This window comes from Anas platyrhynchos, chromosome 2, assembly GCF_047663525.1.
Source record: "Anas platyrhynchos isolate ZD024472 breed Pekin duck chromosome 2, IASCAAS_PekinDuck_T2T, whole genome shotgun sequence".
Lineage (NCBI taxonomy): Eukaryota > Metazoa > Chordata > Aves > Anseriformes > Anatidae > Anas > Anas platyrhynchos.
Window position 1 is genome coordinate 16,472,648 of NC_092588.1, and position 13,212 is coordinate 16,485,859.

Genomic DNA, 13,212 nt, shown 5'->3' on the forward strand with positions numbered 1-13,212 from the left:
TGGCAAGTTAGGAGCTATAGTAAACATCCTGGAAAAGCTCCGAGGCTGTTGTTGTACCCTACTCAGGCTGTTGTTGTACCCTACTCAGTCCATCAGCAACAGAGAACTAATCTTTCAGAACATAAATAGCTGATTCACACTGAGATCTACGAAAATATCAAAAATCTGGTAATGCGCATGAAGAGCTGCCATAGAAATCAAGCAGCCGATACTGACTCTGAAGTAAAACGTCTTCAACAATAGACATAGCTTACTTTCAGCTATAATGTATTAGAATGCTACTTCACACAGAAATTCCCACCTATATACAGTTATGTTAAGATAATTTACAAAATAGACATTGACTCTGTGTTAACAACTGATTTTGGCTGGATTATAGCTGCTTTGTAGTTTGTTTATGTTTCAAGTGTTCAATAACTTTGCTCTCCAGCAGTGTGATTACAAAACTGCTGTAAAGTACTGTGTAATTACAATGGAATTTTTACTTTGCAAAATGTGGTACATCCTTCTTTTATGCATACTAGGAAAATATGTAGCATTTTTTATGACTGATTTGGTTTCATAAATCAAAAAATTTAAATTTACTATATATAGTATCATCTGGTATCCTCATACATTGCATACTGAAGGGTTTTACACTACCAATGCTAGCAGAAAGGGTACTATGCGTTTCAGTTTGACAGAGAATGATTAAACCTAAAATGCAAGATCAACAATGACTTCACAGATGACTAGCTCCTCAGATAGTTCCTTTGCAGGCTAAAATATCATGCTCGTATCTAGCTCCTAAAATCACTGAGAAGTGTGAGTAAATAGTATCTTCAATCACAGAAAACAGTATTTTAGAACAAAACATAAACATGTTGCCTTTAATTTGATACTTGTGTTTTTTTGTTTGTTTGTTTGTTTGTTTTTGAATCTCAGATTTATTCTGTAAAATCAGAAATATCAAGATCAATTAGGCTAGACTCCAAAGTTCTAGTTCACTGGAGTCTCTTATTTAGGAGGCCAGAACTACTTATTTGAGAGCTGCATTAAGGCAGCTATATTCAGTGAGAGATTTTTTTTCTTTCAGTGCATCTTTTTTTGATTTCCTGTGATACTACTTGTCTTTATACCCAACTAGCAAAGAAACGAAAACTCATTAGTTGATATTCATCTCATGTCTCATTCCTTAATGTGAGAAAATAGATGTATTTAAATGATAATCACATCAGATCAGTCTCTATTTCTGTTCGTGTGCTCTTTGTGAAGGTGTATAACCCTGCAATCAACATTTTCAGATCTGGTTCTACCTAGTACCCAATTTTCAACAATGTTGATTGCCCAGTAGCTCCTTGTTAGCTTCCCGATGAAACATCTGCATACTTAGTACCCCTAAATATCAGATCCATACTTAAGCGCTTCATTATGGATATGTAATTTGAGACCTAAAATAGAAATGATTAGCAACATCATTGCAATAAAGCAAAGTTATAGACAGAGATAGCATGAGAGGACAGGGTGAGCAGTATAGACATATACCTGAACGGTTCAGATCCAGGTGTAATGTGATTTGAAAAAGAAGGAACATATGTTTCACAATCAGTGATTATTTAAAATACTTTTCTTTGAAATGTTTGGACATAAGCATATGATTAAATGGAGTGTATTATTTTTCATTATCTTAAAAAATAAATAAAAGTAAAAAGGCCTGTCAACATCTCTTTCTCCGTCCTTGATATATTATCTCATCCTTGATATATTTTCAGTTGAGCTGAAACTCAGTAAAAAACTCCAAAGTATCTGACAGAGTCTGCGAGACATATACATCTACTGTGGACTTTCTTGGCATAGGAAAACAACAAGAATATTTGTGGAAACATTTAAAATATATGATTGAGTAAATAGGAATGTACTTACCAATCTTATATAAGCCCCTGGAACTGCATCAAATCAAATTAAATACTCAACAGACTACAGAAATACCCACTCTGGACTCTTCCTCTCAATACTGTAAGACTCAGTCTGTATCTTTCCTTCTTCTGTCTTTTCTTTCTCCATGTCAAATTTGGGTTAGCTTTGGTACCATTGTGCATATACTTCTTTATGTTCATTTTTGAGAAGGAATGCATATGAGAAATATACCTATAAAGCATGACACCCCTAAGGTGGGGAAAGGATTTAATGAGACAGAACTGATACAGATTACTGAAATGAAAAATACCTCCCATACAGTGACAGTAGAAAATGATGAAATACAATAAAAAAATAAGGTGTTTTTAAGAAAAACACTTGATCTACACTAATTTTCAGCAGAGTGCTTTTTATTATTATTCATTTAATCACTGCCCAATATTATAGTTTTGCTGGCTGGAGTGAGGAATGAGGGAATTGCATGTCTGCTGATTCTCTAATTCTCTGCCTTTTTTGTTGCTGTTGTTTGTTTTGTTAGTTATTGCTGTTTTTTTGTTTGTTTGTTTGTTTGTTTGTTTGTTTATTGAAAGGTTTCTATCATCCCTTTCTTTCATAGTAGCTTCCAGGGTTTGTATAACATGTATGGGCGGTAATATGTAGAGGAGAAATGTTATAATTAATCCCTTATTTGATCATTTAATCAAGTCACTGTGTAGTTCTTCCTTTTTTATGTTATTTTCAACATAATTATTTTGCTTTTTGAACAGAAGAGTTTGAGATGCACTTTTCTATTTCCTGTTGTCCTGAGATATAAGGCAGCTTTATTCATTGTGACTGGGAAGGGGAAATAACAGCTGCTAAGAAAGAAAGCAATACAGTACCTTGGACCACACAGCAAGGGGATTCAGTGAACATAGTCCTGTTTTGAACAGTGATTCCTTTTGTACTTACTGGGTTATTTTACAGTTATTAAACAGGTATCTGGCATAGTTAAAAATCATTGACTTCAATAACAATTTTACTGATTGTGGCAGTCTTTATTCAATGTAAAGATGATAGGCATTTTTGTGCTATTCTATTGATTACAAGCAAGAAAAAATAACTTCATTTATGGATTATTCATATACTGAAAACTCTGAATGTCCTGGATGTAATAATTTATAATTAGTTATAATAGTGTTATGAAATATCATATCATTTTTTTGAATGTCTACACTTCTTATTTAAAGCTGAAGTATAACACTGGATTATTAGACACTATAAATAATGAAATGGTCTTGATGTTTTCAGTGGAGTGGCACTGTAGGAACACAGCAATCTAGTTGAAATGCTTTTTGGGGGTTTTGAGAGCAATGTTAAACATGTCAAGATTGATCTCATCTTCATTGATGATGGGAAAGAGAGGTAGGAAAGTAGGTGGTGTTTATTAACAGAACAGAGTTTCCAGTTAGTGACTTTTAGGGACCAATCATGCATTCATTTCAGAAATACTCAGAAAAAAAAAGGTAGCTGATATACAGGATTATTGAAGTATGTATAACAGAAATATTATTAGGACTTAAACTGCCAGGATGTGAATGTTAAAAATAATTTTGGCAGTTTGTACAGAGCTAGAAAATGTGAACAAATCTATTGAATCTATGTAATCTATGTAATCTATTTTTAGCTGCCCTGCATACCAGAATTCAGAAATGTGGCTACAGATAATCTAAATCTCACATTTAGGTAATGTACACCAGGTATTGACTGTATTAAGCAAACAACATCACAACTAATTTCATATAAAAAAAAATAACTAATTTCATATAAAAAAATAATAATAAAATAAAATAAAATAAAATAAATAAAATAAAAGGACTGGTATTGAATTATTGTTTAATGTTGGAGTGGTATCTGTAAAAGGTACACTTAAAAAGTGATTGCTAGGTTAGTGTTGTAAAAGCCACAGACTGTGCTGTAAAGCTGTAAAGTTTTCACCAAACTTACTATATGACAGATACTATAGGATTATTTCTTTTCTTCTTTTTTCTTTTATTGTTCAGATTTTTCTTTTTTCTTTTATTGTTCAGATTTTGCCATAGCTATTTTGGGTGTTTCTGCTTTCTGTGAAAAGATTGTTTTAGCAAGCCCTTACTAAAAATGGAATTAAATTACATTTCCCTACTGTTTCTTGAAGAAAAGTCCAAAAACATACACACTCAAAAGAGATGGTTTAAATTACCTAAACATATACATTCACCATGAAACTCCTGTTTTCAAAAATGAAACATAATAAATATAAGAAGGAAATCTAAATTCTGGATATTTACTCCCATTCAACTCAATGAAAACCAAGGGGGAAAAAAATAGTCCTAGAGCTTCTTCCTTTTGACAGATGCTCATATCTTCCAGTATGAGTATCTGTCATGTTTTCTATGTAGTAACAGAAAATGTGACTACATCTAATATAGAAAACAAAAACAAAAAACAGAAAATACCTCAACAGTGCCTGATCAGACCCTACCCACAGCATGTGATTTAAAAAAAAAAAAAAAAAAAGAGTGTGCTTGGATGTTCAGGGAAACATCCCTGAACATGTTTTGTTCTCTCTTTTTGAAATTTCATCTCACCCAATTCTCTTGATATTGCAATCACTAATTAGGATTTGGCTAAAGAATAACTTCTGGAGACAAACTCAGCCATTAAAAACATCAAGATCTTAGAGAAGCTATCACTTTCTTTGATTTCATTGATTACCCTGCCACACTTAGAATTAAAACTTTGATTTTTAACTTCTAGTCACTGGCTCTTGCTCTGTTTTTATCTGCTAGATTACAGGACTCTTGATATTAGCATCTGTTCTTATATTAGGTTTTTAAGTACTGCAATAAAGTCACATACTTCAGAGTATTCTTTTTCTTTAATATGAGCTTTTTAAGTCTTAATATAAAATATTTCATTCCAGATTATAAATTATTTTGTGTTATTCTTTTGTGTTTTTATCATTTTGTGAGTGTCATGAATCCTAAATATTTTCTATGCTGTAAAGAGAACTAATTATAACCATGTGAATATTGCATTTGCCCCTTTCTGCAGTTTTATCTCAGTCTGAGCCCATTTTATTTTGTTGTCTAGTGCATTTTTTTCATAGAATCACAGAAATATTGACCAATATCTTGTGCAGTCATGTTGCCCAAATTGCTTGAAGCAAAAATATTTTCTTGCTGGTAAATCAGGTTATCTGTGACTATCTTTAGTTGTATCTTGAAGGCCATTGAAGAAGATGTTTCCTTGGTGTCTTTGAGAAGTGCTCTTATGTTGCACTACTGTCCTGGTGAAAAATCTTTTCGTGACACTCAGCCTGAAATTCTCAAGTTGCTATCTGTATCCACTGACTTCTTCTTTTTAACTGCCTTTCAAGTTGCTGTAGGCTTCTTCTCTGAGCCTTCTGCATCTGCTGAATTTCAACCAGTCAGTTCCCTGTTTATATCAATCCATATATGAAGTCACTTCACTCCATGCCAGACTTGTTCTTTTTCTTATTGAACTTTATGAGGTTTCTATTGGTTCAGTCCTCCAGTTCACTAAGGTTTAAACTGTCATTTGGCATATCAGTATTTCTTCATGGTTCACTCTTATCTGCAAATTTGCTAACAGTGCACTGAGTCACCCAGACTGTTCATGAAGATGTTGGACAGTATGGGTCCTAATGCTGACTGATGGGTTATTTCAGTTTCTTTTATGCTCATAATGATCAGTAATGTTCATCCTGCCTACACTGCATCATCTGCCAAATGAGAATGCAATGGAAAATTATACCAAAAGCCTTACTAAAGTCAAGTTATGCTAAATCAACTGCTTTCACTTACCTTGTCCGCGCAGCAAGTCGTTTCTTCTTTGTAAGGAAATTTAAAAGGTGAGAGTGTCTGCACCCTTAAGATTATCCAGTCAAGGATTCTTTCAATACAAAAGGGGATAATAAATAAGTAAAAGGAAAAACAAATGCACACAGAGACACAGTCACAGAATGGCCAAGGTTGGAAGGGACTTCTGAATCTCCTGATCACCATCTTATCCTCCACATGCTTGGAGATGACCTCCAGGATGAGCTGTTCCATCACCTTTCCAGGGATGGAGGTGAAGCTGACTGGCCTGTGGTTGCGTGGGTCCTCCTTTTTTGCCCTTTTTGAAGACTGATATGACATTGGCTTTCTTCCCATCCTCAGGCACCTCTCCTTTTCTCCACAACCTTTCAAAGATGATGAAGAGTGGCCTAGCAATAACATCAGCCACACATGTGTGCATTCCATCAGGGCCCATGGATTTGTGAATGTCAGGTTTGCTTAAATGATCTCTGACCTGATCCTCTTTGACTAAGGGAAAGTCCTACTTTCTCTGGACTTGTTTTGTCTTTAGGGTCTGAGATTCCTGAGGGCTGACCATAGCAATAAAGGCTGAAGCAAAAAAGGCATTGAGCAACTATGCCTTCTCTGTATCCTTTGTCACCAGGGAACCCAACCCATTCAGTAGTGGGCCAACATTTTCCCCAGTCTTCCTTTTTCTACTGATGTATTTGAAGGAGCTCTTCTTGTTGTCCTTGACATCCCTTGCCAGATTCAATTCCAAATGGTTCTTAGCCTTCCTTGTTGCATTCCTGCATACTATGAAAAAATCCCTATATTCCTCCCAAGTGGCCTTTTTCTTTTTACACATGCTGTAAATGTCCTTCTTCTTCCTTCTTCTGTCTGAGCTTCACCAGGAGCTCCCTGCTCATCCTGCACCCTTTGCTTCCCTTCTTACTCATAGGGATGCACCAATCTTGAGCTTTGGAGGATGTGAAGTCTTGGACTCCTCTTCCTTCTAGGGCCTTAACCCGTGGATTCTTCCAAGTAGATCCCTGAAGAGTCCAAAGTTTGCTGCCCTGAAGTCCAGGGCTGCAATCTTATTTTTTTGCCCAGCTTCCTCCTTGCCAGGTCATGAACTACACCACATCATAGTCACTGCAGTCAAGGTTGTCCTTGACCCTCACATCTCCCACTAGACTTTCCTCATTTGTTAATAGAAGGTCCAGCAGAACACCTCTCCTTGTTGGCTTCTCCACCAACCATGTCAAAAAGTTGTCATCAATACACTGCAGGAACCTCCTGGACTGTTTGTGCCTAGCTGTATGGTCTTCCCAGCAGGTATCTGTGTGGTTGATGTCCCCCATGAGAACCAGGGCTTGTGACTGAGAGGTTATTTCCAACTGTCTGAAGAAGGCTTCATCTACCTCCTCTTCCTGATTAGGTGGCCTGTAGCAAACACCCACAACAGTATCAGCCATGGTACTGGCTGATACTTAAACCCTTTAATCCTTACCCATAAACTCTCTGCTCACTCTTCATCCACCCCTAGGCAGAGACCCATGCATTCCAGTTACTGTCTCATATAAAGAACTCCACTGCCTCACCTTCCAGCAGTCCTCTTTCTTTTTTATATGAGGTACCATGATTAAGGTAGCCAGACCCTGGAAGATAACACCAACAATCTAAATGTTGTTTGGTTTCCTTCGCTTGGTCATAGTCAGAGTTCTCCTAACCAGAAGGACTGAGATAATCCCCTTTGCTCTCACCCTCAGAATGCCTTAGAAATTTTAGATCTCCGTAAGGCCATATTACTATCCTTTGGTGAAAAGCATGAGGCAGCATTTGTGTAGCTGAACAAACAGCTCTTGCTCTGAGAAATTACAGTCTGGGCATTAGGAAAGAAGCAAACTTTACAGGACTGTAGGTCTGGCTTGTAAGAAGGGGGAATGTGCTAGGCAGAGTGTGTATCTAACCATTAGTACATCTCAAAGGCTCTGTATGGCTTTTGTGTCACTTTAATAACACTATGCAAAAGCAAAGTTAAAGACTGTTCCTGCATCCAAGGGTTTACAGTTGTATTTTAGAAAAAATATGGAAAAAAAAAATCAGCAAAATAAAACTTCTATTCCTTATTATATTTTAGGTTTTTGTATTAACAAAATAACGTATCATTTGTAGTTAAAAAGATATGCACTTGATTATTAACAGTATTTTATTCTACCATAACTATGCATTTGACCTTACTTGTTGCCAGTTGGGTACTACATTTTCTTTTCTAAATCCTAAAAATTAGATAAATAAATAAGAGCTAATTGATTAAAGAGCCACATGGAGAACTATGCCTAGTTTTGTTCCAAGCATAATGGCTAGAGATAAATTAATCAGTTATAACATATGCAAAACCTCATTACTGGAAAGTTAAAAACAATTAGCAATCTATCATTTCTTCTGCCTTATGTCATACTTAGATATTATTTAAAAAAGAAAGAAAGAAAGAAAAAAAAAGACAATATTTCAGTGTTTTGTTTAGTTTATTTCTTTTAGAATAATGTTGCTAAATAAACCATGTTTATCAACCTGTTCATATCAAAATTTAATTAAGACAGTAATTAATATGAAATCTTAATTGATGATCCTTAAGGGTCCCTTCCAACTCAGGATATTCTATGATTCTATGATTCTATGATTCTAATTATCTATCAAACTTACTTTATTCTTTTCATATATATTCAATGTCATTTTTCATGAACAATATATATATATGTACATTGCAAGTCTTGAAAGACATTTACCAAGAGATTCTGATGTTTTCTTTGTGAACTTACATTAATCAGCTACAGGATAAATACAATACATGGACAAAAACAAATCTGAAGACAATCTAATTTAAGATTCACATTTTGATCCCATGTCTAGGGAAGTAGAGATATCTGTAATCCAATAAAGCTGAAACTGTATTCTTTAGAAACTAATGCAGTGTTCATTAAAGTATCAAATTAAATGCATCTCCATGTTTATAAACTGTTTCTTCCTTCACACTTTTCTTAAATTACAGTTCAATGAAATTTTGAAGCAGTAATGCACAATAGCACACTTTGAAATATCCATAGTGCTTATAAAAATTAAACTACTGATGCTGAACATGCATATCAATAATATAGAACTCTGGCCCAAGAACAGACATGTTTTTTCATCTTAATAGATTTTCAAAGTTTGCTAGTTTTTCATATGAGTTAAATGTATAGTTCCGTTAAACGTATAGTTAAATGTATAGTTCAGCCTGGAAATAAGTGAATGTTTTTTAGGTTTGTAATTAAGTACCCAGTTGTGTCAGTCACTGATGTTATCCAGAACAATACCATTATAACATTATCATTTTGCTGTGATTATAATGAGACCTTTTTTTTTTTTTTTTTTTTTTTAAGAATAGAGAAGTAATTACTTACTAAATACTACAGTTCTCTGCCTGTTGAAAATGAAATAGAATTTTCTGCAAGGTGTTTGGTGGCTTTGGATTTTTGGTGGTTTGTTTTGTTTCTAATATGTATGCTTTTTAAAGAAACAGTTCTTAACAGAAGATTGCTCTATGGCCAATAATGTCTTTCACGCAAACTTCTTCGTAAATTTAGACAACTTTGAGAATGAGTGGAATAACTCTATGAACTAGATTAGATGCCTTGTTCAAGGAATTGGATGCCTGGCAATTAAAAAAAAAAAAAAAAGAAAAAAAAAGTCAAAATAATTGAAAGCAAATATATCTACAAATGAATACAAGTCTTCTAGTCGAAAGAGACATTCTCATGTGGTAATTCTGCTTTTCTGTTGATGAACCTCTCTACATGAACAGGAAGAAAAAACAGTCTTCCTTTGTTGCAATATTGACAGCAGGCCTCTAAAATCCCACAGACCATAAATTGCATGTCACAGCTAAGATGAATTAGCTAAGCTTTTTAGTTCATGCTTAGGTGTTACTGGAAAAGTTGTCCCAATATATTGACATGATTTTAAAACTTCTTTTTAAAATGAGGCTCTATATCAAAAACGTTTCAAAGTCCAAAGTTTCCTCTTTTTTTTTTTTTTTTTTTTTTTTTTTTTTAAATAAAGAATGTAATCCTAAAGAAAAATTCCAATGAATTATTGATACATTTTTTGGTCTAAAGAACTAGACGATTACGTAATTTAAAAACATCAGTGCATTTTCAAAGCATTTAAAGAAAAAAACAAAACAAAACAAAACAAAACATAATTTTCTGAATATAATGACAATTAAATTATTAAAATGTAAAAATACCAGCACAAGTTTGGTGCGTAATTCTTATAGCTTCTTTGTCTTCATTTTTCATCTTACATTCTCTACCTTCCTGCCGCCCTGCTACAAATCAGCACTTTAAGTATATAGAAACTGAACAGACTTGATATCAGAAATTAATCTTAATGCTTCTATATAAACAAGCAAACAAAATCAAACAAAAATACTAGAACTCTTCCCTACATATTTATTAAAGTTACTTAAAGAAGAAATTAAGAAATTGAAACAGTAAGATTACAAAAATCTTTCTTTCTCTCTTCCTCTGTTTAAATTAACACATGTGCTACTTTTCCCTTACTCTCCTGTTAATGTGCCTCTGAGGCATGCGTGTTCTTAGTTCTTTCAGGGCAAGATACCATTTTCACTTGCAACATTCAATTTCCAGTCTCTCTAAAGAGATGATCAACACTGATGCACTTAGTGGCAGTTATGGAACTGATTTTGTGATGAAGATATGTATCATCTGAGAAATGATTTGAAACCATGGTATAAGGAAATGCTCCTTTCAACATGAACACCACTGGGTCTGAACTGGTGACACAGAAATGAAAGCCTCTGCTTTATACTTATTCCTTTCAGTGTCTTGTCTCTCTAGTTTACTAGTTATTAGTAAGTAAACAGATGACAAGAATAAGATGTTTATAGATGAGCAGTGTTGTAAAATAACAGCATGTTATGTCATCTTTGTTTACAGTAGAACATTGCTCAATTTTGTGCTTGTCATGAGAGCTCCTATAGCTGGCAATAAGACTGTGTTATTCTGGGTATGAAGTGTCTTAAATTTTTTTTTCTACTTTCATCCACAATTCTGCTAGTAACATCTAATATACATTCAAAATTTAAATATTGTTGAGGTGTATTGAAATACGTCTTGAAATACACCTCCTTACACCTCGACCTTATCCAGGGCTCAGCATTCCCTTGAAAGGATCCTTTTTACTGAAACCTTCAATTAAATATATTTATTTATATACTATTAAATACCTTTTAAAGTACAGTATAAATACTAATAATGTTCATAAAGCCAGGAAAAGTTGAGCAAAACCAAGGAGTTAATTGGACAAAATAAATCAAAAGAGGAAGAATCTCTTGGAAGATGATAACAGAAATTAAGAAAGAAGCTAAGTGTTCTCAATGCAGACTTGGTTTTAAGTGCAAACTGGCACAAAAACACTGGCACATTGGTGTTTGTGGGCAATACATTTCAATTTTGACCAAAGTGTCAAGACAAATATGCACTGTTTTAGAGAAGTTTTTCAGAGAGGCAACCACCAATTTGGTAAGATTAAACCAGAACTAGAGAGCAGGCTAAGGAACTGCATAAACAGTGCTTATGTGACTTTTAGAATAAAATAGTATTGTTGCTTTTGAAATGTTACTGGCTTAGTCTGGTCCCCAGCCACACATTCCTTTCTCCCTCCCTCTTTGGCTGCTGCAGCATTCACAAAGCAATGCAGACAGATTAGGGAATTAGTATGGTTGAATACATATTGCATTGCCTCCACTTATACCCCCATCTTTTTCTCTGATCCAGCTTTCTGCATGGCTCAAAAATGCTAACAACCTACGGCATGCATGGGAAACATAGCTGGTAGCATGAAAAAAACATTGCTCTTTTGCCTTAATTTAAAACATTTACCAAACTGCATCTTGATGCAAAATGTGTAATGCAGAGAGACAATAAGAGATTATAACAGTCCTGTTTTACCACTTGTCTGTCCTTGCTATTGTGTAATGCCTGTAGGCACATTTACTGAATGCACAAAACTGGCTCTCCCATTAGAAGAAAATGTATCATAATATCTTGGATTCCCAACCTTGTTTTGGGTTACAAAGAAAAAAAAATTGTCATATTTGGATCTGGGTTTTTGATGAAACTATTATACAGTGTTGTTATACAATAATGTATATATTTACTTGAAGCCAGTTTGATCACTATACAGATTTGAAACAATAAATGAAAAAGAAAAAAATATCCCAAAGATTGCACATTCATTACAGATTGGAAATAGTTACAAAAGAAACTTAATTTAAGAAACTTAAGAAACTTAAGAAGTTGCAATATAACATATAATTTGTACTTTTTTTTTTTTTCTTCTCCCTAGGCTGCCTCCATTTCTCGTGAAATTTAGGTCTCCTTTCAGTCCTCAATCCTTCCTATTTTAAGATTGTCTTTCACTTGTAAATTACTTCAGAATATGTTTTCACTGCTCCCTTCTAAGAGAGGTTTTTTTGTTTGTTTGTTTGTTTGTTTTTCCTCCTCTCTCTATCTGCTAGAATTCCATTCAGGTTCATTTATTAGATAGATAGCAGGTCCTTAATTTATGCTGTTCATTATATGAATCAGTCTTTTTCTCCTATTCTACTTGTGTCATAAATGCAAATTAAAAAAAATATTGCCTTATTCCCTGGAATTGTAATACTTTCATGCTAGATTATTTAAAATCACTTTAACTGTTATTTCGTCACCTTATTCCTCATTCCAGCCAAGTACACTATCTTGCAGGTAACATTTTTAAAGCCTACTACGTCAGTTTATAAATCCTCTTACATGATTCACAAAGCTTGCAGTACACAGTTACAGTGCTGATGTCAATATCTTACTTTGTCCTTGTAGACTTCCTATATAGGAAAGAACAGAAATAAACATTTCTAGAGTACTATCTCTGGAATTCTAAATGTTGGACTAGATGATCTTAGGGGTCTTTTCCAACCTAAATGATTCTATGTTTCTATGATCTCACTACTTTCCTCAATACTTTTCATAAAGCAAGCATAAGCAAAAGGTACATGTAAGCATACAGGTTAGGCACACTTAGCTGCACCTGTACCATTTCTTTTTTTTTTTTTTTTTTTCATCTTTGATAGAGTGTATGACATAAAATGATAGTCTTAGCATTTTTTAACCCTTGCTGCCACAGAAATTTTCATCAATTTAAAGGTCTGTATTGTCACATGAGTGCAGGTGACTTGGTGGAAAAGATAGGTATACATGGCATTATCAGTGTTCCTGCCTTCAGGTCACATCTGTTGTTAGCTTACGAACAGATGAACACCACATTGACTCCACAGGTCACCTGGGGATTTTGACTGGTGGAACTGATAAAAAACTACAACTGTTTCATGATCAGACCATTAGGACAAGTCAGACTCTTACCTCATGCTACCTGCAACTAATTTATC

At 34.2% G+C, this 13,212-nt stretch overlaps 1 protein-coding gene across 4 annotated transcripts in view; it reads left to right on the top strand.

The window, feature by feature from the left end:
• CSMD3 (CUB and Sushi multiple domains 3) overlaps window positions 1–13,212 on the top strand; it is a 641,367-nt gene that overhangs the window by 115,564 nt on the left and 512,591 nt on the right. The gene's annotated exons all lie outside the window — the stretch shown is intronic.